The 27,548-nt window shown below is 41.9% G+C and overlaps 1 long non-coding RNA gene across 1 annotated transcript; it reads right to left on the bottom strand.

Moving 5' to 3' along the window:
* Window positions 1-105: 105 nt before the first annotated feature.
* LOC104689048 lies at window positions 106-27,288 on the bottom strand. Its single transcript, XR_751724.4, has 4 exons — window positions 27,093-27,288; window positions 13,139-13,290; window positions 8,989-9,060; window positions 106-7,100 (listed from the first exon to the last, which is right to left on the bottom strand). It is a non-coding gene; the product is annotated as an uncharacterized LOC104689048 (long non-coding RNA).
* Between the last annotated feature and the right edge of the window lie 260 nt (window positions 27,289-27,548).

Here is a 27,548-nt window from a genome sequence, read left to right as displayed (position 1 = left end):
TCAGAGAGATATTTTTTTCTCCAGCCGCATGGCCAGAGCTCTGCTGAGGAACTGCGGCAATCACAGGACCCGAGGGTCCTTGCCCACACAGGGAAACACAAAACAACCAATGGGGAACGAGGCTGACCAGGGGCAGGGAAACCCCGTGCCTCCCGCCCAGGGCCGCTCTCCCAGGGCCACATGGCAGGGGGGAAGGGACCCCGACATAGTAGATATGTGTTTATATTTCCATCATGGATAACTGTACAGAGCTCATCACTCTGATCACAGAAATTACCCAAACTGGAAGCTGATCACTTTGAGCAGGTCCCGCTGCTTATGCAGAGCAATGCACATAGCAGCATCCTGTTTTCAGGACGGCATCCTCCCAGCCAGCAATGGTAGTTTGGTGTGCTTTCTCCAGTTTGTGGACAAAAAGCGGTATGTACAAAATTCTCATTGGTGCCAACATTAGATCATTTCTTCTAACTGACTGGGTAGTTAGAATGGCTGCAAAATCCATCTGTGCCAGGATAACTGGATTGGGATAGAACAGGACTTGCCTAGGGCGGAAGTGCAGGGTGCATAATGATCTGTGCCAGTGGCTGGAGAGGACGTGTTTGGTACGGACATTAATGTGATGGATAGGTTGAAAGAATACTGAGAACCTTCAGGATTTCCAAATCAGGAAACCAAATTACAGTGTGATGTGGGTGAACTTAATAAAAAAATAATGATGCCAGTGAAACTGTAGACCTTCTTCATAGCGCTCCATCAGAACTGCAAAAAAAAGATCTTAAAAGGAACAGAGTATCAGTGTAATAAACTTTAGTGCACATTTCATTAGGCTTGTGCCAGAAAAAACAGCAGGACATGCTGTAGCAGTGATTCCGTTTCAGAATGGCAGCTGTGCTCCCATCTTGTACCAGTAGAAACTCTCCTATTCCACAAGTAAGGCAATAAAACCCATAACCATTAGTCTCTTGTCCAAATCTCTCTTCTGACCCTAAGCAGATTTCTGAAACAACCGTGGAGAAACCTGTATGACCAGCCCAGATTTTTCATCAAATCCAAGACAATGCAGAGGAAGAAGACTCTGAATGGATCCTTTGGCCAAAGTGGAGTTATCTCCCAAGTGGGAGAAAAAGACACTCTTTAGAGCAAAATTCCTCCTCTTCTGAAGGTGATGCCTAAGTTTTTTCCATTGACTGGAGGGAGACTTATTGTTATAAATGTCTTTGCTTTAGATGTCTAAGATTGGATGAGACCACCCTACTTGAGGAGTATCCAGTAAATATGCTCAGTGAAGCCTCCTCTCTAATACCAGGATGAAAAGCCCACTATACATGCCTTGAAATATATATTGGTTGGGTGCTTCTGCAAAGTCTGTAGAAAGAATTCTAATGAGTTTCTAAAAACTGGACCTGATGCTTTTAAAATTATGTCATGTACCTTTTGCTGTTCAGTTTCAATGCATTAAATTTTTCAGTTATTTTGCACTGCTAAAAAACAGTGAAAAAAATGGTGCAGTCATATGGTTCTTACCTACAATCAAGGGTACCTGAAGGAAATTAATTTGTGTTTGTTTGAATGCACTGAATCTTTCCTAAAAAGACAAAATTCACAATACATTTCCTGATATCCTGTACATCAACATTTATGTTACACTCATTTTTCAGTGAAAACAGGCTTTATCAGTCCTGGTCATGCCTCTGTCTTAATTTGTAATGATGTTTTTCAAGGCACCATAATCTGAATAAATTGATGAAATGTCCCTGTGTACCTCAAAAGCACCTTTATCTTTTCATTACAATATAGGTGCTCTAGAGCATCCATCCATGCCAAATTAAGGTCCCAGATTGTAAAACTGACTTCACCATCTGCTTTGGGCATGGAGTTCAACCAAAAGCCTTCAGAGGCTACCCCCCATCAAAGAGTAGAATCTGTCTTCTAATACAGAAACTTGGCCCCCAGACTGGCACAGCAGATGAAAGCACAGGAATCAAAGGCAATTTGGGATTCAAACATATTAGCAGAAGGAATAGATTGAAGAATACAAGAGCACATTTCTCTAAGGCTAACATGTGCTCTGATTTGTATCTTGCACTTTATCTCGGTGAGACTTCACAAGCAAGGTATGTGCAAGTACAGAATTTGTTGCTTTGCATTTTGAGCTGTACTTTTGATTCAGTTGGTGAGAAAGTCAGAAAACAATTAAGGAAGCAGTTGTTTGGGCTGGTGAAAAAGAACAAAGAAAATTATGGTGACAAACTAAATGCTCACATATGAGCAGGGACAGATAGTCTCACCCAAATGTTCTTAAAGAGCAGGCAGAGATAATTACAGAGGCATTATCAATCATTTTTGACACCTCATTAAGAGCAGATGAATTGCTAGTGGACTGAAGGACAGAAGAGCCAAGAACAGCCAATAGTTAAGTAGGTAATAAACAGGAGAGACAGATGTGGACCTTTGAGGCAAGCTTCAATACCCAAAGAAACTATAAAAGGCTTTATTCCTATTGCTATGGCTTCCAAATGTACAGGTTTCTGTGCCTGTGGGAGGAAATACTCTTGGGTCCAAAGAGAGGCAGTAAGATGGGCAGGAATATGTCGAGCTCGTAGTTGCTGACTGAGAAGTAAGACAGCCCCCACTCTCCCCCCAGCCATTCCTCATATGTCACCACCAAACATTACATTTTATATTTAGAATATATTCGGACAGAATACCGAACAAAGAAACAGTTATGATCAATAGAAGAATCCAGGTAAAGGATTAGACACATGGTTGCCCAGTGATGGTTAATCTAATTTAGGCAATCCTTGTACTGGGGAGTGATTTTGCATACTAGGACTGGATTTAGTTTAGTAGACAGAAGCACGCAAGCATAGAGGCTAGAGGTACAAGAATGGGCAGCCATATCCTGGCAGAAATAAATTAAACCATGCCCTGAATCTTCATTTTTCTTTCAAACAAATCCCAGGCTGAATTACTCGCATTGTTTTGGAGCCCTTGAATAGCATTCCAATATTTCTTTCCACTATGGGGTAAATTGTTTTGCTCCATTGAATTAACACAGCTCTTTTGGGGATTCTTTGTTAGGATATGTATGAATGTCCATTAAGAAAGAACAGCAACAGTACCATTAATAACCTGGGGCAGATGTTAAACTAATATAAAGGCAATGATGCTATGCTGATATATGCAAGCTAAAGATCTGTCCTACTGAATACTCTGAGAAGTCACTTGCCAAACCATATTATCTGTGCTTCATTGCCTTATTTTCTGTATGCCTGAGAAAAGCCAAAGAAAATTAGATCCTTCTTATACCACTCATAGCCAGGAAAGGATCTGTCATCATCAGTCATGAAAACACTTGAAATATGGATGCAGTGTCTTCATTGCCATGGTCTTCCACGTCTAGCTTATTACCTTGCTTTAGAGGACAGAGCATTTTTTTACTGTGCATGGGTTTCAGACATTTTTGTCAGCAGAGCATGGTGGGGTGGTGGAGAGGATAATGTGTTTTACTGCAATCTCTTCTTTGATTTAGAATTTTATTAACTTCATTTATTTTCAGGTACTTGATTTTTCTATGTATGTCTCACTATTATGCATAGACCATTAATCTATTCTGAGACCTCCAACTTTCAACTTTTGGTCATTCATATCATTTTCAGTCATCTTTTGTAGCTATTGTAGTCTTTGAACTGTATGTTACTAGATTTTTTTAGAAATGTCAGGATATGACATTGGCAAGTGCCAAGTGATCCTCATTTCTTCCTCCAGAAGCCAGCAGACAACCAGGTCTGTGATGTGAAGTCTCACTCTTAGTTAGGACTGTTTTAAGCCCTTATTTCATTACAATTGTAGCTACTGTTTTCATTTTGTATCTAGGATGGGCATTAAACTAAAAAGTGCAGCTGCTTTCAATTGTACTCTAATTTTCTGTTTCAAGATAGCTTTCATTTTTTGTGGCATCACTTAGTTGCCCTGCCCCCTTCCCCGCTGTTTTCTGCATTCAGAGCTTTTAACCACTAGGGAGTTATGCGGGGATAGGAATTAACAGACATCATTTGCCTCTGCTTCTGGTAGCAAGACCAATTTCACTTAGTGAAAAAATTATGTTCTTACAAGTCAACTAAAAACTTCTGTCTATGGGGAAATTCTGGAAGAAGTTGCTGAAATTAATAGGACGCTCTTAGGGAGGTGCCACAGAGAAACCTTTTGTAGGCCTAGTCCTCCCTTCTCCTTCTGTATCTCTCAGTCCGGGGTTGGGGTTGCCTTAAGAGAGGGGGCCATTTGCTAGTGAGATGGAGGAAAGGCAGCAGACACAGACTGCACCAGCAAAGATAGCATTCCTGCGTGGAAGGGAAGGGTGTCCCAGCCCCATGAAGTCAGTACTAACAGGAGTCATGAAGACCCAAGTTAGGAGGGAGAGACAAGGACCCTGGCACCTCTGACACAAACCTGGCAGACACTGAAGGGTTCCTATGATGCCCTTTTCTAATGCCATGGTTAGGCTGAACTTGCCACAACTGTGGGAAGGTTGAGCAGCCTTGGGGTGAGACACCATTGCAAAGGCAGCAGGGGAAACAACACAGATCCTGGGAATCGCTGGTGTAGCTATAAGTGAGTGTGCCTTCATGGCAAGCAGGAGACAGGCTTTCCCAACCTCCCTTTAGTGAGGATGATCTCTGTGCTTGTTTGATGATGGGGTTTTGTTAGCTTCCATCAAAATGAATAGAAAGAAATGAAGAGCAATATGTGAAAGGCACGCTGGTTTATTGTGTGGTCATCCAGGATGCAGAGGTGAAGAACTATGAGCAAGGGCAGTGGGGGTGGTAGCCTCATTCTTCATTGTTTCCTCAAATTAGTTAGAAATCTTTCCTCTTTGTTAACAGAAATTTCAAAGTGAGGGCAGCCTGTTCCCATACAAAGTATCCACGTGAGCCAACAGGCACCCTTTTGGCAGATGAGGAGGTTTCCTCTTACTTAGCAGCTGAAAAATGGAATCTGATGAATTAAACTACCTCTTGTAATTAATCAACTGGCTTATTTATGCCTCCTAAACTCAAATTTGAAAGCTATCTGGAAACCTGAAGTACCTTGGGGATAAAATAATGGGCATTTAGGTTATTTTCTAGCAAATGAAACTTTGGGAGTCTGCCAGCAGTAGTCAGGCTTATTGGACCATACCTAATCGAAGCAGGGAAAGGCATGAGCTGAAGTCTTTGACTACCTGAAAGTTAATAGAGTGATGAGCAAGAGTGACCTCTCTCAAGATGTGAGATAAATAATAAATGGCCAGAAAAAGAGGTAAAGAGCTAAAAATAAAGTCCAACTACACTGTGGTCCCTAGTAGCAGTGGTGAGGATCATTTCACATTTCAGTGTCTCCTCCACTTCATTGCAGGGAAAAATGTGTTCACAGAGCACCTCACTAAGCAGGTTTTTTGCCCCTTGCTGTTCAGCTCCAAGCTCTCTGTAATGAATGAATCAGCATTCTAGCAGAGCTGGGAGGGGAACTTGCACATCTTGACTGGGAGCTGTATGACACTGAGGAGTGTGGTTGGTCCTTCACATCCACACTGGGAAATTCCACTGAGGAAGCAGTTGCCAAGCAAGGGCTGTGGTATTAGGAGGTGAAAATGTATTTGTAACATCTCCTTTTTAGAAGGGAAAAAAGAGATGTCTTCAATGAGAAATAGTCTGAAGAAGGTGTTGAAGGGGTTTATTTGACTCATGCTAACAAACTCTGGGACAGAACAAATTGGTTTTAAATGGAGGAGCTGGACACACAGTCCAGCTGACCTGAAAGAAACCACAGGCAAGGAGTAGGTCTGTAGAAGAATGTGGGACTTTATGAAGCCTTGTGGTGAAAAGAGAGAGATGTGGGGGCAGGTTGCTGAATCCTCTGACTGCTGCCTTCAAGCTCGTACCTCAATGTGAATGGACACACACATATAGTCACATGAAAGGCATTTACTGAATTTGACCAATGTAGGGAATCCATTTTCCAGATTAAAGCAGGTGAGTTTGGTGACTGAGTGAAATGTGACAGAAATGTCCAAACCCCAGGGTCCAAATCTGAGCTGAGAAATAAAGAGCCCACCTCAAATTGCAAAGGAAGGAGTGACTTAAAAGGGAAGAAACACAGAATCACAGAATTGTTAGGGTTAGAAGAGATCTCTGGAGATCATCTAGTCCAACCCCAAAGAAAGAAAACATTCTGCACAAAGCTATTGCTTTTAAAAGAGAGTAATAAGATAAAGCTGTCCCCCTTGCTATGCACTGAGTAACAGCTCTGAAGGTACCTTCAGTCAAGGAGCAGGGGGAAACAGATTAGATTCATCAGAGAACTGAGACTGAGCAGCAGGGAGCTATGACAGGAACTGCAAAAAGGGAACAAGTCAGAGGCAACACACAGAGACAACGGTCTCTTCACAAATCCTCCTTCATATGAGAATTTCCTGCGAGTGGCTGTCAGGAAGAAAAGACAGACAGGATAATGTCGAGTATGATCATGCTGGGGATGTCAGAGCAATGATACTGCAAAACTTGGGGGAGAGAGAAGAACACTGAAGCAAATGGCAGAGCAGGGCTTTGGGAACATGAACTCGGAGGAAAACAATTCCAGTACAAAGGGAAGCAGTGTTGTAGATGCACAAGCATCATCTTGGCTCCAGCAAATGCATTTGGGAATAAACACAAATGGTAAAGGCCATTCACCTTGGTTGCATTAGCAATCTCCACAGTTCACAATAGTGCAGTTTTGATTAATCAGTTGTGCTTGCATGTAACAAGGCCCAGGCCAACATCAACTTCCACTGGAACAGATCCTGCATGTCACTGCTGATTTGCCTGTGTGTTCCCTCCTTTGCCTGCTGACTTGGTCTTCACAGAGTGTGGGTTGAGACATACTGTGCTTGCCATACATATTTGTCCCTTTTTATTTGATACTACCACCAGGATGCTTCCCTCTGCTACTGCTATTGCAGGCTTTGTTTCACTGCAGAAATAGTGCACGTCCTTGGGTTCTTTCCTCTTTCCATCACACGTCTTCTGTGTCTAGTCTCTGAAGGTGTTTTTAAGCACAGTGCTCACTCAGCATCTTCTGGCCTATGTGACATGTGAGAACAGAAAAAAGATATTTACTATTGACTCTTAATTTGGTCTTAGACAAGAGGTGAAAGCAAGAACCACAATGAAAGGCAGAAGACACATATTGGAAAGACAAAAATATTTAATTTAGGCCATGTGTTACATGCATAGGAATCTAAGGTCCTCTTTTATGTAAAACTTCATGGCCATCTGGGTTTTTTGAAGTTGCTCAAATAACAGCTTCTGATGTCACCTACAGTGCCATTTTTTCACATGGCCACTTGTTAGCCTATTTCAAACATTGTTGGCATTTTAAGAGGCTTACTGGGCAGTTTCTAATTTATTTGAACTGTGTAAATCAACGAGTCAGAGGCTTCTCTTTGGTATCAGATTATTCTCTGTTAGTCTACTGCAAATTCCTCTCCTCTTTTCCATCACATTGTAACTACAGTCTTCCATTTGCAGGGAAATAATCTCACACAAGTAAAATTCTATCCAACTCCCAAAAATGCCAGGAATCTTGAACTAAGCTTTGCTTCTCTTACACTGCTTCACAGTCCATCTCTGACAGAGATGATATTTTTCCCAGTGAACGAAATAATGAGAGGCTTTCAAATCACTTGATTAATTTTACAGCTTTCAAAGCCAGCACTGCATCCCACAGCACACAGGAAGGAAATCCCAGAGCTCTGTGCAAATTTTCCATTGATGCTGTTTTCACCTCCTAGCACTGAGCTGCAACAGGACCCAGCCCATTGCTCCTCCTGCAGCCCTCTGATAATGCCACTGGTGACACTTTTGTTCTGGAAATGTGACAGCCCCACCCTAACTTCAGATTGTAGTTTATAATCAGAAGACACAGAAAAACTGCGCCACCATATTTTCCATGTGTCACTGGTGCAAAGTTCAAACTGGCTTTTTTGGTTTGCCCTCGGTATGTGGAATGAGCCTGTCACCTTTTGATATCAATGTTGGATCAGTCCTCATTTGTAATGAGCAGGGAAAAAACTGAGAAATCACTTTCACTCATTTATAAGCAATATCCAAAGATTGCTAACAAAGACTGGATGAACAGAGCCTGGACTGCCTCCCTGCACTGCTTGCTCATCAGCCAGTGTGAATGTGTATTCTGTGCATGTGAAACACAATGAAAACACATCTGCTCCTTTTCATGTACACCACAAGTGTGACTGTGGCCCATGAGGGCCTTTTCCCAGTGCTGACAGGTGGCAGAAATTGAGTTGGTTGCAAGACCCTAAAAGTTAATGAAGGCAGACATCTGCAGCAGAGCAGTCTGTAGCTGAGCCACTTAGAAAACTCCCTGTGCAGCCAAGAAAGAGAGAAGACACTTCTGTGGAGCCTTAATTTAGATGTCTATTTTAGGGTGGGCTGAATCACACTTTGATGCCCATTCAGTCCTGGCCTCCCCTGGTCACCATTCAGCCCAGGTGACCTACATTCAGGTGAGTGATTCCCACCCCTGCTTTACCCAGGCAGATGAAGTGCCACTCCAGAAGAGCACTTTGGCTAGGTGATGTCTGTAGCGGAGCCGGCTCTGCCTTCCCTCTTGTAATCATGACTGCTTGAGAGGTTATTTTGGGGCACTCGGGAGCAGTTTAAATTTGCTCTCCCCAGTCACAGGCAGTTTCCTCTGTCTGGTTGTGAGCTCCATCAGCTACTGCTACTGGAAATGCAGTTTGCACCCCACTGCATCAATAAAGGTGAGTCAAGCACAGTAAGGGACTCTAAAGGCTCATTTCATTGATGTTTGCTATTATTGAGTACATACATAACATTCCTGCAAGCTGGAGACTGCTGTAATAAGGCCAATCTCAATAATATGGAAAGGCATCCTTCCAGGGAGAAAACACAATGGCTCACACCTCTTTCACAAATTGTTTCTTACTTGAAAGTTTCAGAAAACAAAGTTCTGTTTGCAGGATGTTTTCCTGGTGTTTCTTCCCTGCCTGGAGGGAACCTGGGGACAGACACAGACAGCTCTTCTCAGTTCAGAAAAAGAATACTGTGATAACTGTGATAACCGATTCAACATGCAACAAAAAGGATGAGTATGACCAGTGTTGTTAGAGCACAGACATCCCCACAGGTGGGGGTAAACCCTATAGGTAAACCAAAAACATAATCTCAAGTATAAAATCACCCTCACATGCCCATGCATTGGACATCTCCAAGAGACCCAAGTGGTAACAGGAGGGAAGATCTCAGAGTGACTCTTGTCTGTTTAATCAACTTAATGCTTAAGGAGTTTTTCTTCTACCACACCAAGCAACTTCTGTCTGACTAAAACCTATTTTTCAAGGCATTTTCTTCTTAACAGAGATGAAAATCAGAAACAGATTCACCATCCCTTTTTAAAAATTTGTTTCAAAGATTCATACCTCAGTGTTAAAAAAATGGTGGGTCTTCTTGTCCTACAACCCTTTCTGGCTTCCAAAATTTGAACTTGATAACCCCTGTTCTTGTTTCTTGCTGAACTCTTCTCAATAGATTAAGTATTCACTGTGCCCTACCTTTCTTTTTTCCCTACTTCAGCTGCTATCAAGCCACTTCACAATAAATAGCTCAAACCCTCTACGAATAAACCATTTTCTCATACTCATCAGGCTTCCAATCATCTCTGCACATTTTCATTTTCCAAAATGTTTTTCAAGATGCCTGCATCAGAGCTTCATGCAATAATTCAGTTCCAGTGAAATCACTTCCCTGCTCCTACTTGTTTATCTCATGTTTATGTAGCTGGGCATTACATTTGCTTGTATTGCCAGAGCATCACAGGGGGATTCTGCTTTCCCTCTGGCAACTCTGAGACTCTTCTCAGCATTGCTCCTTCCCCAGCTCTGCAGATACAGCCTACGGCCTGTGTAACTCAGCCATATTAAAAAGCTCTGTTTAATTACACTCCCTACACCTAAACTCCCTACATCATTTCATATAGTTATCATGTCCTTATCATAATTTCTATTCCAGCAGCACATGTGATATTAAGAGATTTGTTTTAAATTACAGGAAAGCTGCATTTAATTCCAGATCACTGATGAAATTGGTTGGTCAACACTGTTTCTAGTACATACCACCATGGGATGCCACTAGAAACACACTCATTCAGAGAAAATTTCATGTTAGCAACAGCTTTGCAATCTGCCATTTAGAGAGTTCTAAATTCATCTTATCCAAGCTTTATTGACACTAATTGCTCATTTTTGCAACCTTGCCATGCAGTTGCTCATTTTTTAAAAACTCAGATTATCCTATGCCAGCAAATAGTACACATTAAACCATAGAAATTTTTTATGTCTATATGACAGTGTTTATCAGCCAAACACATAATTCATAGTAAAATCAGGCTGTATTGACAAGATTTTTTTTTTTAACAGCATCATATTAACTGTCATGAAATGGTGTTCACACATTTTACCTCTATTTACATCTTCGTTAATTGAATCTTGTTAATTTTTCTCTTATTTTGCAAGGGAATAAATCAGGATAAAAAGGTGATTGCCCATATTAACCCATTTTTATCTTTTTACTGTACCATCACCAAAGGATTGAAGCAATTGGCTGTATATTTTGATGCAAGTTACTCAGGTCTGATGATGTACAAACATTCCTCTTAAAGACATGCTAGAATTTTTCTTACTTTCCAGTGGACTGGAAAACATTTGAAGCGGCATAGGCTTATCACCTGCTTTTCTCCAAATACAGAATATTAATATCTATTGTCAACTTCTTTCTTTTTTTGTCTATTGAAGTTACGAACAGTCCTATTTTCACTTTGCAAAGGTGGTCTTTTATAACTTCATTTGTTTGTACTCTGACTCCAAGAGTCCTTCTTGTGCTAAACCTGGCAGACCTTTTTTTCTGTAATTTCTTTACTTTCCTTCATGTGTTTTCTACAGTGCTAAGTTCTAACTGGTAGCTGTGGTTTACCCCTCTCTAACACTGTTACAAAGCACCAACCCTGTGGTTTACATTTACTTCTTTACTTACATTAGGAGGTTTAAAGCAGAGAACAATTATACCTGTATAATAACAGCAACCCAGAGGGCATGAAAAGAAGATTAACACCATTTCCTCTGTCACAGTCTGGAAGAAAAGAACATCTTAAACTTCTCCTGGTACCCCAGTCTTTGACTTTGCTGGACGCCTAAGCCAGGTAGAGCACACAACACTAACTTACCCTTAAGAGGACCAATGGCCTGAGAGCAGGAGATTTCAGGCTTAATATAACACAAGTTGGGAACAAGTTTCTGAGTTGAAACCATCTTCATGCTCTCTGCAGCCCTGACCTGCTGTAATTCTACTGAAGACATTGAGGTCAACATTTTAGGTTTGTCTCCTAAGAAAATAAAAATATTGCAAGTATCCTGGAGCTTGGAGGCTTGAGCATTTTTTTCTTGTGGTTAAGAGTTCATGTAGTGGCTGTTAGTTTTGGGTGTCAACTGAGGTGCAGTGAGCTGTGCAGAGCAGCCATTATATTTAGTGGGATGGAGGGGTTGGTAGTCAGGATCACAGAGTAACTCAGGTGGGAAGGGTCAGGAGGTCTCTGGCTCAAACCCCTGTGTAAAGCAAGGTAAGCTTCAGACCACGTTGCTTGAGGGTTTATCCAGCTGGGTCTTGAAAATCCTCCCAGAGTGGAGACTGACTGCACAGCTTCCCTGGGAAGGATGATTTGCTGCCTGACTGTCCTTGCAGTGAAAAACTTTCTCCTTAATTCTAGCGCAAATCCAGCTGTCTGTGGACCACCTGTCATGCCCAAATATGAACAACTTGGTTCCATCTTTTCAGTGACCTCCTTGTACTCACCAGGCAACTGCTGTTAAGTCATTCCAAAGCCATTGTATCCCCTGATGGAAGAAGCCCACCTCTCTCAGCCTCTCCTCACAAGGCAAGTGCTCCTGCCCTGATCATCTTGGACGTTCTCTGATGAACTTGCTCTGGGTCATCGGTGCCTTTCTTGTGTTGCAGGGGACAAAGCTGGACACAGTACTCTAGACGTGGTCTAACAAGTGCTGAGTAAAAGCTTTCTTCATCTAACAGCTGTTTTTCAGCCACAGTCCTTTTGTTTCCACAGTTTTTCCAGATCCCTTAAGTGGATTTCTCGTACCCTGCCTCCATTTTTCGTGTCATTGCCACTTCAGTACAACAATTTGTTGCCCTGCTTTTGAAACTCTCATACCTCAGCCTTGCAGTTTGCCTGAATAATCAGTATTCAGAAACAACAGTGATATTTTGAACAGATGAGCATGGATCTGGTTTTGCTAATGCTGGCTGCTGTGGCAGACTATACAGCAGAAAGCAAAGAAAATCAAGAAGTTCTTCTGTCCCTTCCCAGAACAGAGAGTGACAATAATGGATCAGTTTCCTACAGCAGCCATGGGAGCCTTTTCTTTGCTAACAAAGTATGCCCTCTCTTCCCAGCCTACAGCAATTTGTTTCAAGGAAAGCCTCTCAGCACTGCCTTGTTATTTATTCTGCCTGCAAGGCCCCTCAGTGCAGTGGCTGCCGCCAAAGGCAGACTCAGGATGAGGCATTGCCAGAGAATGTTAAAAGCAGAAAAAGTCCCAGAAGCCACACAAATGGATGCAAAAATGTATGTTCTCTTCTCACTCCAGGAAAAAAAGCAGCAACTGTTAGTTGTACACAGGCTTCACAGGGCATTTAGGCTAAAGAGCCCTGAAAAGTCAGGGGAATCATTCCAGAAGTTGTGAAAATGGATGTGATTCTACACACAGAATATTGAACATTTCATTTTATGAGGACTGCCTGCATCACTTGCTACAGTGGCCAGATAGACCCCTTCAAGATCCGACTTTTCTATTAGGCAAGGAGCGAACCTCAGCCATGGCCTCCAGGTTGGGGAGCTCTGAAGCAAATATGCACAGGAGCACCCAGTATGCTACAAAAACTGTAATTAATACAGGAATTAGGTACCCCTGCAAGGAGAGGACAGAGTACATAAAATTCAACAACTACAACAAGGCAAATTTTCATGGCATTCTAAGCTTGTTTGTTCTTAGAATTTCAAATTACCTTACCTGCCTTATTCCACATGCTCTGTCACAATCCCTTCTCAGACCCAGCCTTCTCTGTCCTTCCCAACTGGTGATCCTGGAAACCACCTTTCTTTCCCAGGGTCTCTCAGATTCTTCCTGGTAGTGTCCATCTTGGGTCTCTCCACCTGTGTGCTCTGAATCAAGAGCCACAGAGCAAACAAGGTTGAGATTCATCAAACCAGTGGGAAGTTGTGCAAAGACGGAGGTTTTAGTGCTCTTTGACAGTGTGATTTGGAAAGTTTTCTGGGGGTAATTGGCAATCAGTTATGGCACTTAACAGCAAGACCACATATGACCATGCTGGGGTGCCTGTGGAATAGGTGCAATAAACACACGAAAATGAACCCATGTGATCAAAATCTGCAAGATATCCTGATGTGCAAATAGGAGGACAAGCAAAATTTTGGGGTTCTTATTTCTTATGAGCATGTTTTTCCCATCCTTCAGCTCAACTCATTCAACTATTTTCCAAAAACAACACTGTTCTCTCATCTATGATATCTCAAGGAAGTAGAACACAAAAAATAGAGAAGCTGGTGACATGGTGATTGGGATGCTCCATTTTAAATCAAGGCTGTTGGGCACTTTCAATACCATAATTAAGGATAATGCAAACCATTTTTGCCTACTGGTTTGCTGTGGTAGATCAGGATTTTCCTCAAAATCTGGAAGAATCAGTAATTGAAAAGATTATGTAAATCTGGTCAGCATATCACCAGCCTGGGAATGTATTTAATTTTAATCACTGAAACATGTATATTGACAGTTGTAGGAACAGACTGAAAGCTCATTAAGGTCTGTTCTAAACTGGGAGCTTAAAGAGGAATTTAGACCTGATCCTCATTTGCCTAAAGTAGCAATGAGGTATTTCAAGAAAATACTTTGTTGAGAACAGTGAGGAGAGAAACTCTGCTCAAATGAAATGGCTTTTTTATGTTATAAGATCTATTCCATACAATCCAGTGCACATAGAACGTCATTCAAGCTCAGGGAAATATTTTTCCCATCACACTGTTGCTTGTATCAAATTTCTGGAATAGAGCAGTGTGCAGTGGTTGTGCCAACCACTGGGGGAAAATGTCTGCCCCAAACATGCACAGTTTGAATGCATCAGAAGGCTAATAAACAGCAGGAGGCTGTAACCCTCGTGTTACAGAGGCTGACCCAGAGACACTGAGTGACTGTACTTGCCAAAGGTGACAATGGGAATCAACAGCAGCACCAGGCACTGTCTCACGGACTGGTTTATTGTCCCTGAAACTATCAGTCTCTGAAAGGACATCTTTCTCTCTGATTATTTTTTCTGAACATGCTTTGCTTTTTAACGGGTTGTGAAACATAATCAAAGAACATGTTCATTACTGATGTTTGTCCAAGAAGTTTCTACTAACATCAGCCTCTTTTCCTCCATACAATGCCAGTTTCACAGATCCATTTGCATCACATTGGGGAAGTCCTATTCATGCATCATTTGCAATATGAACCATCTGTTTTACTCAAAACAGAGATAACAGACAATGCTGTCTCAATTTGTGCACATTTGTTAAAATAATCTACCTTTGAATTTCAAGCTAAAAAATACTGTCAGAACATACACTGGCCTGCAAAGATCATAGTGATTTAATTAAAAATGTATAAAATGTCAAAGTTGGCTTAATGCCCCTGTGGGAAGGAAATAGGGCCAAGTTTCCACCCGTCTTGAGTACATACTGGCTTATATGAATTGCACTGGAATGAAAACAATTTTGTCAATCAGAATTAATTATAAATTAAAGTTAATTAAGCTATTTACCTTTGATGGCAACACTGGCCCATACAAAACTATATACAATCTCTATTGTAATGCTGAAACTGTTCTATGGTCCATTCTCAGGATTTCATGTCAGAGGAACCAGTAGCTTCCTTTTCAGCTTCAGTAGAGTATTAATATATTCACATCTACAATAGTTATTCCATCTCAGCAGAGAAGTAGCCAATTTTTCCCTAATTAAAGCCTCATTATACCATCTTAATAGAAACACATAGCTCTCTTCCACCTCAAAACACTTGCTAAGTTTTAACAGTGCCCAAGGACACTCCATAAATCAGTAGTGGCAGTACAATTAGTACTGAGGATTTCTTGGCTCTTAGGTCTATATTCAGCTGCTAAGCCAGCTCTCAGTTTCCATCCCCTGCCCATTCTTTTTGGTCTATATCAAGTTTTGTAGGTCATAAATACATGCAATGTCAAATGAAGTACCCCTTATCACAGCCTACCCACTCACTCAACAAAAAATATATGCAGAAAAGAAGGTGAGTGAATATTCCTTGTCAAGGAATAAACCATTGTATATTTACCAAAAGAGATAATGTGATATACTTACACCCTGAGGGTTCATGGGCTATTTTCTTCCCCTTTCTGACAGTATATTCCTTGTGCTATTCTGACAATATAAACTACTCTAAATAGAAAACAAGGAGCTAGTTGATTTTTTTTATAAATGTGCCATATTTTTATTTAACATCCAAGCAACAACTTCACAGATGGGGTTGAATTGCAAAGCAAGCTGTTCCCTAGCACCAGTGGAAACACCTTCCCAGTAACATTAAAGGGAGATCTTCATGGACTTAAGCTTGTCCCTGGTTAACCTGGCACACAGTACAGCAGGATGGCTGCATCCCTCTTACTGTGTTGGTAGCAGACAACAGGTTAAGGGATGGGAAGAACCACTCATGTCTTCTCTCTCTGCACCCAAACAAGCATAACCAGACAGATACATTTATTGGTATTAACTCTCAAGGTTTTCTTCCCTTAGATTTCTTTGCACCGCCTGTTTCCACATTTTGTAAGGAACTATTTCACAAGGCAGTGTCATACAACATGCTTGGTACTACTTCTCTTGGTGTCTAACCTAAACCTTTCTCTTACCTATTTTCAGCTATGACTGTGCATTTCTTTATCATTCTCTTCTCCAATTCTACAGCAAAATAAACTTTCCTTAGATATTGAAAGGCTCTCCTTCATGAATGAACGGTGTGGGATGATCATGTCTCTGTCTCTGCTCATAATGTCCCTGAGCATGGAGCCCAGGATCCGATTTGCCTTTGTGACTGCAGCAGCACAATGGGGACTCGTGTTCAGCTTGTTGGCCAACAGGACCCCCACAGGAGAATCTACTTCTGCACCAGTCAACATTTCCTATAATTTTCTTCCAGGTCCAGCTACCTGACCTAACTCTAATAATGAGCAAATCTTCTTGTAGTCTCATCTTCATATAATTTTAGATGCTCTTTCTTAACCTCACTTTCAAATCCTGATGCTAGGAAAATGCTTATTTTTAAATCTATTTTGCATTTAAAACCCCCCATATTAGTACCTCACTCCATCTGTCATCTCTATCAAAATTGGCATTTGACTACTGCATGTTTGATCTCGTTCAGTAGTGTCCTTTGCTGTAATTTTCTTTCCAAAAGTCTTGGTGAATTCTGGGGGAGGAAATGCTCTCATCATCTGCACTGGGATTTTGTACAGAATCAAAATGAACAACTGTTCTCTCTTGTGTAGTGACACATTAATGCCAAATTTCTCTGCTTCATCTCCACAGATCTTCTTGGTTCTCAAATGACCCATAATCTGTGGAGCAGGAAGGATGAGCTGAAAGCCTTGGTACAGCAAAACTTTCCTGAACCCTACAGATTGCAGTGTCCCACTTGTGTAATCTGAAGATGTCACTGCTACATGGATAAAAGCAGCTTAGTTTGGAAGCATAGAAATGTTCAACTCATTAGATTTACCAGGCCTTCAACTGTCTTTCAGATGTGGTTCAAAGTGCTAGCTCGAATCAATGTCTGTTGGTAATTGCTCTGACATCCAAAATTTTTACTGAACCAGATATTATTTTGAGTCAAAAGAACAATTTTCTTTTTTTTTTTTCCCACAGGCACAGAAATGAGACAGATGCCCACCTACCCACTGACTCTTTCCCTTTTATTAATTTGGTGTTTTAAGGAGTGAGAGTCGGGGTGAGGGTGTGTGTTGGGCTTCTTCTCTTCTTTATCCATCTGGGTGTCTCACTGAGAGAAACTGTGTTTTTCTCCTCTAGTATACAACTGAATAAGTTCTACCTTCTGTATTGTTTTCTTTCAGTTCAATAAAAAGGATTGAATAAAATATGACATAAAAGTCTTATGATTATCTCATATGGTTTTTCAGACAACTAAATGACTGGTAAGACGTAGAAGTGAATGAGGAGAGAGCTCACTTTTATACCACAGCCTTCAGAAAAGTTTATTTTTCTGACAGAAGTTAAATCTGCATTTTTCTGTAAGGCTACCTTAAGCATAACCATCTTAAAGGGCTTATATAATGTTGTAGCTTCTGGGTATTTCTGTATTGTTGTCAGAATAAAGGTAACTCTGATGTCATGAAATGCCAGTAGCACCATGCCCAGCATAATGCAGGTAAACTAAAAGCAATGTAACCTTTAAAAAAACATCAAGCTGCTATTTAGCTACTGCACATATTAGCTATCTGGCACCTCAGGCTAGAAAAGTGGATGATGCAAGTGTCTAACCTTTAGTGCAAATATATTTGTTTGTGAATTATCCAAGCTTTGTGACCTGTGGCTTCCTAACCAAACTTACCTTCCAGCACAGAACAACATGGATGGGATATTTTTCAAATCACGGGGAGGAAAAAAAGAAGGAGGTTTGGCTAGAGAATGGGAAACAGAAAAACCACATAGCAGGGAACAGGGAAAGTGATTCAGTCACTGCTTAATGAGAATGGGAGACATGCAAGGAGCTGATGCAAAGCATGACAGCAAGAAATATAAGGGAAATATAATGGAAAGTTGTTACATCAATTTAGACCTAGTCAGGCACCATGGACCCCATGCTTTTAAACAGCCTGTGAGTCCACATCCCCCTTCCTAATGTCCAGTCACCTGTAAGTTGAATATTGTAGGTTAAATAAATACGATTGTAAATGACAGCGTTTAGCTGTCTAATTACCTGTTTGTCCGTGTAATTTATTTGGCTTGCAAATCTATCTCCAGGAAGGTGGGAATAATTTAATTACTCATCAAATGCAGGAAAACTTGGCAGGCACAGGTGCTGAAAGTGTTTTCAAGCATAGTATAATGAGGTATTTTATTCAGGTAGTATTCTGACTGGGGGTTCTTTGATGGATTCTCAGTTGAAATTACGATGTACTGTTCTGCTCCATATTTGTTCAGCTCCATATTCACACACAAAACATATACTTGTTTCAGCTTTTAAAAACAACCTTTTTAACCAAAGAAGCATGCAAGATACTGCATGCTTGTTTCACTTGAATGTTTGTGCACACTGTGCTTTTTTTTGAGTCTGAGCAGAAGGCAACAGCCTATAATTAGTAATGATGAGAGATCTATAAATATGTTTAATATTCTTTTTGTTTTCCAGGAGATTGTGTGACTTTGGGTTTTCTTTAGCAGGAGAACAGCACATGATTCTAGTAAATGATATTAATGACAGACTCAGCCCTGCTCTTCAATAGCAAGAGATACTCTCCTTAAGACAAGGTAGGATAAATAGGAAAGGCGTGTAGCTATGTCCAAGGGAGATTGTGACTGTGGAAAGTCAACTGTCTTTGGGCTTTGAAGTGTTTCTTTATAGGAGTGAAAAACTGAAAATATGAAAATGGAAAGTCTCTGCAGACTAGTGGGATGTAGGCAATGGGTGTTGTGCAATTCATTTAGTACTGGCAGCTGCCTTCCAGACCCTAACCTGCCAGAACAGAGATGAGTTTATAGGGGAAAGGAACTTAATTCCCACAGTGGCTGTAGAGGTGTGGAGAAGCATTACACACACTTAACTGCATTATATCCTGCTTTCCTTATGTGATAATCCTCACACTATGCATATACGTAAATAGGTATTTGTTTTTAGCACAGCCTCCTTATCAGAAAACTATTTTGAAAGTCCCTCCAAATAATTTTCTAACTAGCAATTTATCTTCTTTTGATATAATGATGATTGTTCATGCAAATGCAACGCGAGCTGAACAGCGATATCTCTCCAGGATTAGAGCTGCTGAGTGTCCAGCCTGGGAGACCAGCTACAGTAATACCAACACATCCCTAAGCAGAAGGATAGCACCTGGCAATGCACAGAACACATGGTAACTCTAAACCCAAGATTACAGCCTTCTGCACCCTCCTTGTTCACCGTGTACACATTGGTGGCTCTCTCAAAAACAAGCCTGAAGCAACCTGACACACAGATTAGGAACCCACTACCTCCATCACAAACCTCCATTTCAGATGTAGGCAACCTGCAAGGCTTGTCCTTCTGTTCACATCTGTAGAAAAACATTTAATGGATTTGAAAAATGGAGGAGCTCTTTAAGACCTCTGTCTTAAGTATTCATAGTCCTTGGGACATTAGTTTGGAAAAAGTTCATTGCCACCAGTCTAAAAACAGTTCAGTTATTTTAAAGTTTTAAGTAGTCCTTTCTCCTGTGCCTTTGTAATTAACTGTTTATTTTATATAATTCACCTTACATCATTTCAGTTATATTTGGCAGGTGACCAGCTCACAATTGTTCCAGACTTTCTCTGCAATTTATGGAAATAAGTAAAGATTTCATTATCCACACACAGAGCCCAGTGGAGTAGCTCAGGCACGTACCAGAGAGAGGTAAAGATGCTGCAATTATCCTGCTACAAGGCATGAGGGCTGAAAATCCTGAGGTTGGGGACCTGCAGACACCCCCCCCCCCCCCTTCCCTGCCTGTGCTTTCAAAGCCTGCTTAGGACGGGCATCAGCCGTGCTGCCTTACACTGGGAATGGGACAGTGTCATTGAGAGCATCCAGGATGAAGTGCCAAGTTTCAGCTAGTTTTGGAGTGACACCAACTGCACTCAGACACAGTTCTCTCATTGCAGCCTGTCTGGTGCCTGGCTATAACCTGTTAGAGTATCCTTTCCAGCTTGGGTCCCAGAAGGAACCTGTACACGCTGCCCTTGTGCATCTCCATGACAGATATACTCAGCATGGGCTGGGTTTTTTTAATTCCAAACTGCTTCCAAGCTGCTGTGTAAAGCTGCTATGTGTAACACAGTCTGTCTGTCACTGATACCCAAGAGCATCCTGATCCAATATTGGAGGGGGCCGTGAAGCTTCAAAGAGGTTGACCAGAGAGGTTGTGGAGTCTCTCTCAGTGGAGACACACAAGAAACATCTGGACACAATCCTGTGCCATCTGCTCTGGGACAACCCTACCTGAGCAGGGAGGCTGGACCAAATGACCCCACTTTGGTCCTTTCCAACCTGACCCACTCTGTGATTTTGTGATTCAGTGAAGTCAGTGTTTGTTTGAAAAAATGCCAGGCGAGTAAAAGACATCACACTGCAGCTCACTTAGCATGACTATATACCATTACCATGACCAGGGACATTTTTTGCCATGATCTCAGTGATGATCACCTGCCAGTGTCACTGGGAATATGGTACTGTCGTGGAAGTGTGAAAGACACAGCAGAAAAAGAACATTTGAAGGAAATTACGGTAAGAGAGGAGCATAGGTTATAACATGTAGTGCATAAACATGAAGTACTTGGCACTGTCTGCTGGCACGCACAGAGACTTACTGTCCCCAGTCCAGTGCAGGTCTGGCTGCTGGTGGTGGAGCAAGAATTCTCCTCCCACTGGCACTGGCTGCTGGCACCTGGTGAACTGGTCAATCTGACATCAGGAAATGGCAGTGACAGATCAGTGTTTGTGCCTGATATGCTTACAGCCATACCAAGCCAGCTGTTTTCCACATGTCTCTGATATTTGCTCTCTCCAGCTCATTAGCTGGTGGTCAACACAAACAGCAGTGGTATGAGGCACAGCTCTGTGTGACACTGCTGGTCTCATGTCTCACCTGCTGCAGGTGAGGTCTCATGTCTCACCTTCCACTGATGCCAGCCCTGCCCATAAGGGAGCTGTCCTGCCTTCCTTGGCTCCCAGGCAGTGCAAAGCCCAGGGAGGTGGGGCAGAGTCATCTCCCTCCCCATCTGTGTGAGGCTGAATACGCTTACCATAGCCTGAAACTTCACTCTAGGGACACCAGGAGCTGCACAACAAGCTTGTTACATGCAGATAAGGCAAAAGTCACATTGAATTGTGCATGAAATAAAAATGGACCCCCAGGTGGAGGTGGCAGGGTCAGGCAGCTGAGCCAGCCTTAGTGGGGCTCTGGCACTGCATCCTAATGCCAGTGCAATTTCCACAGCCTCCAGCTCCACAATCACTCCTTTGATGTGACTCAGTGATCTTTTCAGGTGGGTAATTCCACAACCTGATCTGCTTTAGCACTGGAAAAGGTTTATACCTGACCTGAATCTCTGCTTCTTTACACAGAGTTGATGAGCCTTCATTTTATCCCTCACAGCTTTGTGTAAGGGAAACTGCTTTTCTCTCACGTCTTTTCATATTTCAGATGTTTTTACAGCATTATTATATTCCTGTGGATTTTGGCTTTTTATTGAAGTGATATGACAGAGGGGAAGAGAGGGCATACCAAGAAAAGACTAGATAGAGATCTCCATATTAAATTATGGGGGAAACTGAGCAAATATTTAGTGTGTGTATATGCATATGTTGAATTAAATACTTATAGGAGGATGCTGTATTTTTGTATTCATAACAGAATACATAAACATACATAAGTAAAAATTGATTTTCATCATAAAAATGTTTCCTTAGTTAGCTGCTCTTTTAATGCTACATGAAAATTCTTCCCCCCTTAAAAAAATGGAATTCTGAATGCAGCCAAGCTCAATTAAAACAAAGTCTCTGTGAGAGAGGACCAGGGAGAAGTTTACTCATTTACATGTCACTTACTGAGTTTTGTGAGCATTTTTTTCAGAGCCGCTGATCCCAGAGCAGGATGCTGGCACAGATGCCTCAGTGGCCTGATCCTATACAGCAGGCTTTATCTCTCTGCTTTTAATCTAATTTATAGATCATCAAGAATACAAACATTATCTGAATACACGGTAAAGGAGTCACAGAGCACAGCAGTGTGGGCCAGGGCATGAGCAGAAGCCCTGTAATCTCCAGTGCCCATTTGTCATAATGTCTTTAGCTCATCTCTGTGCTTCTGCAGCCAGTAAAGCTGGCTATCTCTAGGCACCCTACCAGACACCAGATACCCAGTGCTTCCCACAGGCGTGGGATAAGTGATGACAGCTTTGGCAGTGGCTCATATCCTGATCACACAGAGGTAGGGGATGGCACAGCCCTGGGCTTTACTCATCCTGTCCCTGCATCTCTGCTCTGCACAGAGGACTTGCGCCCAGATACTTCTTAATGGGTGAATAGAGCTCAGACCCACACTAAAAATGGCTCAGGCATACACTGGACAGGTGCTAATGCTGCTGTGTTGGGCTTGTGCAGGCTACACATTTTGTGTGGCCAAGCAGGGCTTTGGGTCGCAGATAGCCAAAAGTCCACCACCTCCCTCGGGGGGCCAACTGCTGACCCATGAGACTGCTGACCACTTTCCCCTCCCCTTGCAGAGTTTACCAACAGAGCCTCTCTCCAAGGCAACTCATCTCTATGCTCTTAGCTGATCTTCTCAGGGTTTACACTGCAAAAAAAGGTCACAATTGAGCCATTCCCTGGGTATGAAGAAAACTCAGTGGTTTTCTTTCTGTGAAGCCTGAAAGGCATTTCAGATCTTGAGCTGCTGGAGACCCAACAACCCTCCCCATGATTTAATTTACAAAGGCACTGACTTAATTCCCAGAAGGCAGTGATAATGCTGGCTTTAATCAAGAGGGCTGTGCCTAAGAAGAATAAGAATTCCCCTCCAACTAATTTTTACTGCCTAGTTACATGAGAGCAGAAAGCCCTGCTGAGAGAGGGTAGGAATGGTCTCTCCCCCCCGCCCCTGATACAGCCAGATCTGTCCTAGTGGGACAGATCCATGACTGCTTCCCACCAGCTTTACTTCAGTGTAAATGTACTGACCAAAAGAGCTCATCTCTTCAGTCTCAATAAGCTTATTTTACCTGTACTTCCTGCAGCTAGTTCGTGTTTTAATGCTACAATGCTAAGCCTAAATGACAAAATTATCAGAGGGGAAACCTGGGGGAAAAGTAATGATTTCTAGCTACTCAGAGTCTCCATTCTGAGGGAATCATTTGCTGTGTTTGGAGGTGCAGGTTTCCCATATGGCAGGGAGATAGGGGAGAGCTGGCATTTCCAATCATCAGCTTCTGAAAGGCAAACTGAGTGCAGCCTGTCTGCTAAAATCTGGCGAGGACTGAATTATGCAGAGAAGAAAGGAGGACTGTATCATTTGCACAGCATGCTATATATTTTCTTTCTCTGTGTTCTCGTTATGCCTCAGCAGTCTTCTCCACCAAAATACTGAAATACAATCCTTCCTTCTGAGAAAACAGTGAATAATTCTTTTCTAGATAAATTCAATCCCAGGAAAGCCACTGATCTTAATGGCAGAGTAGCTGATTGAGCTAAGTCTCAATCCACTTAATGGCCAAATAATCCAAAGTCTGCTATTAAAATTTTCATCAAATGATGCTGGCAGGGAGAGACAGACTTTTTATAACAGTTATTGCATGAGGCCATTCCCTTAAAAACAATGCTTTTCCATAGCCAGCATGCCTCTCTGGCTGGTTGGACCTTGCATATTGCTGCAAGTGCCCCTCCTGTTAGCACTGTGGCAAGTGAGAGCTGCTGGCAGCGTGTGGGCCGGCCAGCAGCGTGTGGTGTGTGCAGGGCAGACGGCTGCTGTTGTCAGCCACCTCCAACGCCTCTCCCACAGCAAATGTCACATAAGGGAGAACTGGAAAACACATTTGACTTACAAAACTATTCCCATTCGCCTTCTGTAGAGCCTGGTGCTCTACCTCCTCTCTGCTAGTGGCCTGTATTTACTTTTTCTGCCTTCCATTCCCACCCCACACGAAGAGGAAGGTGACCATTCAGGCCTGGGCTGAGACTACACCTACTTCATTACCCGTTTTCTGCATTGACAAATGTATCTATATTAAGGCATCTTAAATACTATACAAATATAATACATCCATTATGTTTTGTATTTACTATTTTAAGTTTTAAATTTGTCTATATTAAATATTTATTTTCCCTAAGGTTGATGTATTCCTCTGTGATTTTATCATCCTACCTGCATTTCTCTTGTTTCTCCAATAATAAAAATTGTCAGAACTGAAGGGAGAGTTTGGCCACTTAAGGAATGGCTTCAGTATTTCTAAGAGAGCTGCTGAGAAACCAATTTGTATTTGATATGATTCCATATTAGCAGAAGTTGACCTTATCTGAGCACAGCCTTAAAAGGAAAGTCTGTTCAGTCTCAGGCTTGAGAGTACACAGACATGTGGACCTTATGTAAGTAGTAATAAGTGTTTACAACATTGCTCAGATATCTTCATTGTTCTTAGCTGTACTTTTGCAATACTTTTGTTTGTTCAATTTCCTTTCTCTACTGTAATCTTAATGTAGTCATAATGGATTTGATTATATGTTGTTGTTCTTTCTTGGCTTATTACAAACTGCTGGCAAACAATCCATGGCTCAAATGGGCTCCTGCAAAATCGGCTGCTTAATAATGCCAAATAACAAACAGGTCCTTGGTGAAGAATCTGTAAACCGAACAAAAGGACACATCTCTGCAGTATGCTAAACAAGCCTCTGCCTGCAGTTAGCAGCATGACTGACAGGTGAAGATAAAGGGCAGCAGTAGAGAAAACAGTTCTTTGAAGCTTACACAAAATACCTCTTTCTACAGAGCATGCATCACAAATGTAGCAGAAATGCTAGGGACTAGCACACAGGATGCATGAAAACTTCTTTGGCATGACCTGGATGTCTGATTTCAGCCCCTCTTAAGAATAACACCCTTATCCCAAACTTAAAACTATACAAAGCCTCATAGTCTGTTTGTGCTCTTCTCCTTCTGGGAGCCAACAGTCTCGACGCAAGATGCCTATTTGTGAGTCATTGGATAAAAGAGACACCAACGGGTATCTGTCTGGGATTTATAACAGCTCTGTGAAAAATCCAGATCCTCATTTCCTTTCCGTTTTTTCAGGCACTTATAACAAGCTCACTTTTGGGTCAGATGCAATACTACATTCAATCCTGGGATTTTATTTCCTTTAAAAAAAATTTTAACAAAAAAGTTAAAATAAAGCATCTATTTATTAATTTCTCTTCTGAGACAAGTTTGACACCTCCATCACTTTCATCTGCCATCTCTTGCATTATGCTTGGCTTGTAAACACTTTGGGCCAAAGACAGGTTTGCTCTATAGTGTTTTCGATTGCCACAGTAATAGGAATAGAAAATAGTAATTATAATCTGCTGGTGTTTGTTCATAATAACAAATAAATGCTGAATGTTTCCTCAAGTGAAAAAAACCACCATGTCTTGCTTTATAAATCCTTAGATTTGAACTAATCACTCATGGAGTCATTTTCTCTGCATCTATGTGATTTAGACTTGCATCCCTGTGGAGGACACCTTGCAAGCACAGACCAAAGTTTATTTGGCAAAACACAAGCATGTGTACTCCTAGTGCTGGACTGGGCCTCCAGGGAGCAAGTGATGGTTGCCCAGACACAGCTGGGTGACTCTGCGCTGATTAAATTGAGGGGTATTAATGCTAACTGTTTCTTTAATCTGCTCTCATTCATACTGAGTCTGAGCAATGGTCTGAAACATCACTGCACTCCCTGGAGCAGAGAGCCCTCTGTTAAAGGACTGGATTATAGGTCCAAAGAGGAATTTCTTCAGCCTTACCTGTCTGAACCAGCCAACACCAAATCACGCATCAACATAAAACCACAGCACACTGATTTTACAGACACTGATACATTTCCCAAACAAATCCATGCAACCTTTTCAGTTTTCTCCAAGTCTTAACTGAGTTGTGTTATTGTGGCTGTAAGCAGCACAATGTGTAAATATTAAAATGTCACCTCACAGGAAGCGGAACTCTGTGAGACACCTGGCCATCAGTAGGACAGAGAGAAAATCATAGAATGGTTTAGGTTGGAAGGAACTTTTCAGGTCATCTCATACAAACCCCCTGCAGTGAACAGGGACATCTTCAACTAGTCAGGTTGCTCAGAGCCCCATCCAACCTGACCATGAATTTTTCCACAGATGGGGCTTCCACCACCTCCTGGGCAATCTGTTCCAGTGTTTTATCAACTTCATTGTAACAGACTTGTTCCTTGTAGCTAGTCTAAATCGACCGTCCTTCAGTTTGAAACCATTGCCCCCTGTTCTATCACAGCAGGCCCAGCTAAAGTTTTTCACCCATCTTTCTTGCAGGCCCCCTTTAGGTACTGGAAGGGGCTGTCACATCTCCCTGGAGCTTTCCCTTCTCCATACTGAACAACACTAACTCTCTCAGCCTGTCTTCCTAGCAGAGGTGCTCCAGCCACTTGATAATCTTTGTGGTCCTCCTCTGGACCTGCTCTAACAGGCTCATGTCTTTCCCACACTGAGGCAATGTAGACATGTAGAAGGTCATTGTGACATGTAGAAGGTCAGAAGACTCTGGTAGTTTCTTCCTATTTAAAATATTTTGGAATAGATGTCAGGTATACAGTCACTTTGAAAAGAAAATCACCCAGATCCCGGGATCTGAGCACACTATCCACTGCCATACAATGCTGGCACAAATGCTGGCATGTTCCTATATCGCTAGAGTTTAGCACATAGAAACAGCAAATGTGCCATGACCAATTTTATTCAGCAGCATTTACAATCCCTGATGCTTTTTCGCCACACACAGTAATTTCTTACCAAGGCTGTCACTGGAACCTGCAGAAGCTGAGTTTACCTGGCTGCTGAAAACACTGGAAACAGACCAAAAGAACCTTTTCTTCTTACAGGGATGCTGGAGACCCATCTGAAACACAGAACTTACCTTTTTAGGCGTGTCTGTCTGGATAGTGTGTTCCATCCTCCCTGTGTGTGCACAGTCTTGTTCTTCACATAATCAAGGGTAGGTAAAGAGCAGATGACCCATGTGGCTGATCTTTGCCCAGCATAGCAGCTCATGGTCCTTCAGCCTGTATGGGGTAAAGTTATACTCACTGACACTCAGTGGGAAAATTTAAGCTTCTTTCCATGAGATTGTTACTCCTTCACCGTATTTTCCTAAAATCACAACCAAGAAATCGTACACAGTGTTCTACGTATATACAGCAATGCCTAAAAAAATGCAGTACTGAAAAAAAATGAAGATCTTCTGTCTCAGAAAATTTTCTGCAAACTTTGCCTGTTCTATTATTTTCAGCAACTGTCATCTGATCAGAAGTACAGCTTTACAGACTAAAATGTATAGAATTGAAGGAAGCCAGCATATGCTATTTTAGTGATT

The sequence above is a fragment of the Corvus cornix genome, chromosome 2, assembly GCF_000738735.6.
Source record: "Corvus cornix cornix isolate S_Up_H32 chromosome 2, ASM73873v5, whole genome shotgun sequence".
NCBI classification, from domain to species: domain Eukaryota; kingdom Metazoa; phylum Chordata; class Aves; order Passeriformes; family Corvidae; genus Corvus; species Corvus cornix.
This window is presented reverse-complemented; position numbering and strand designations above follow the sequence as displayed.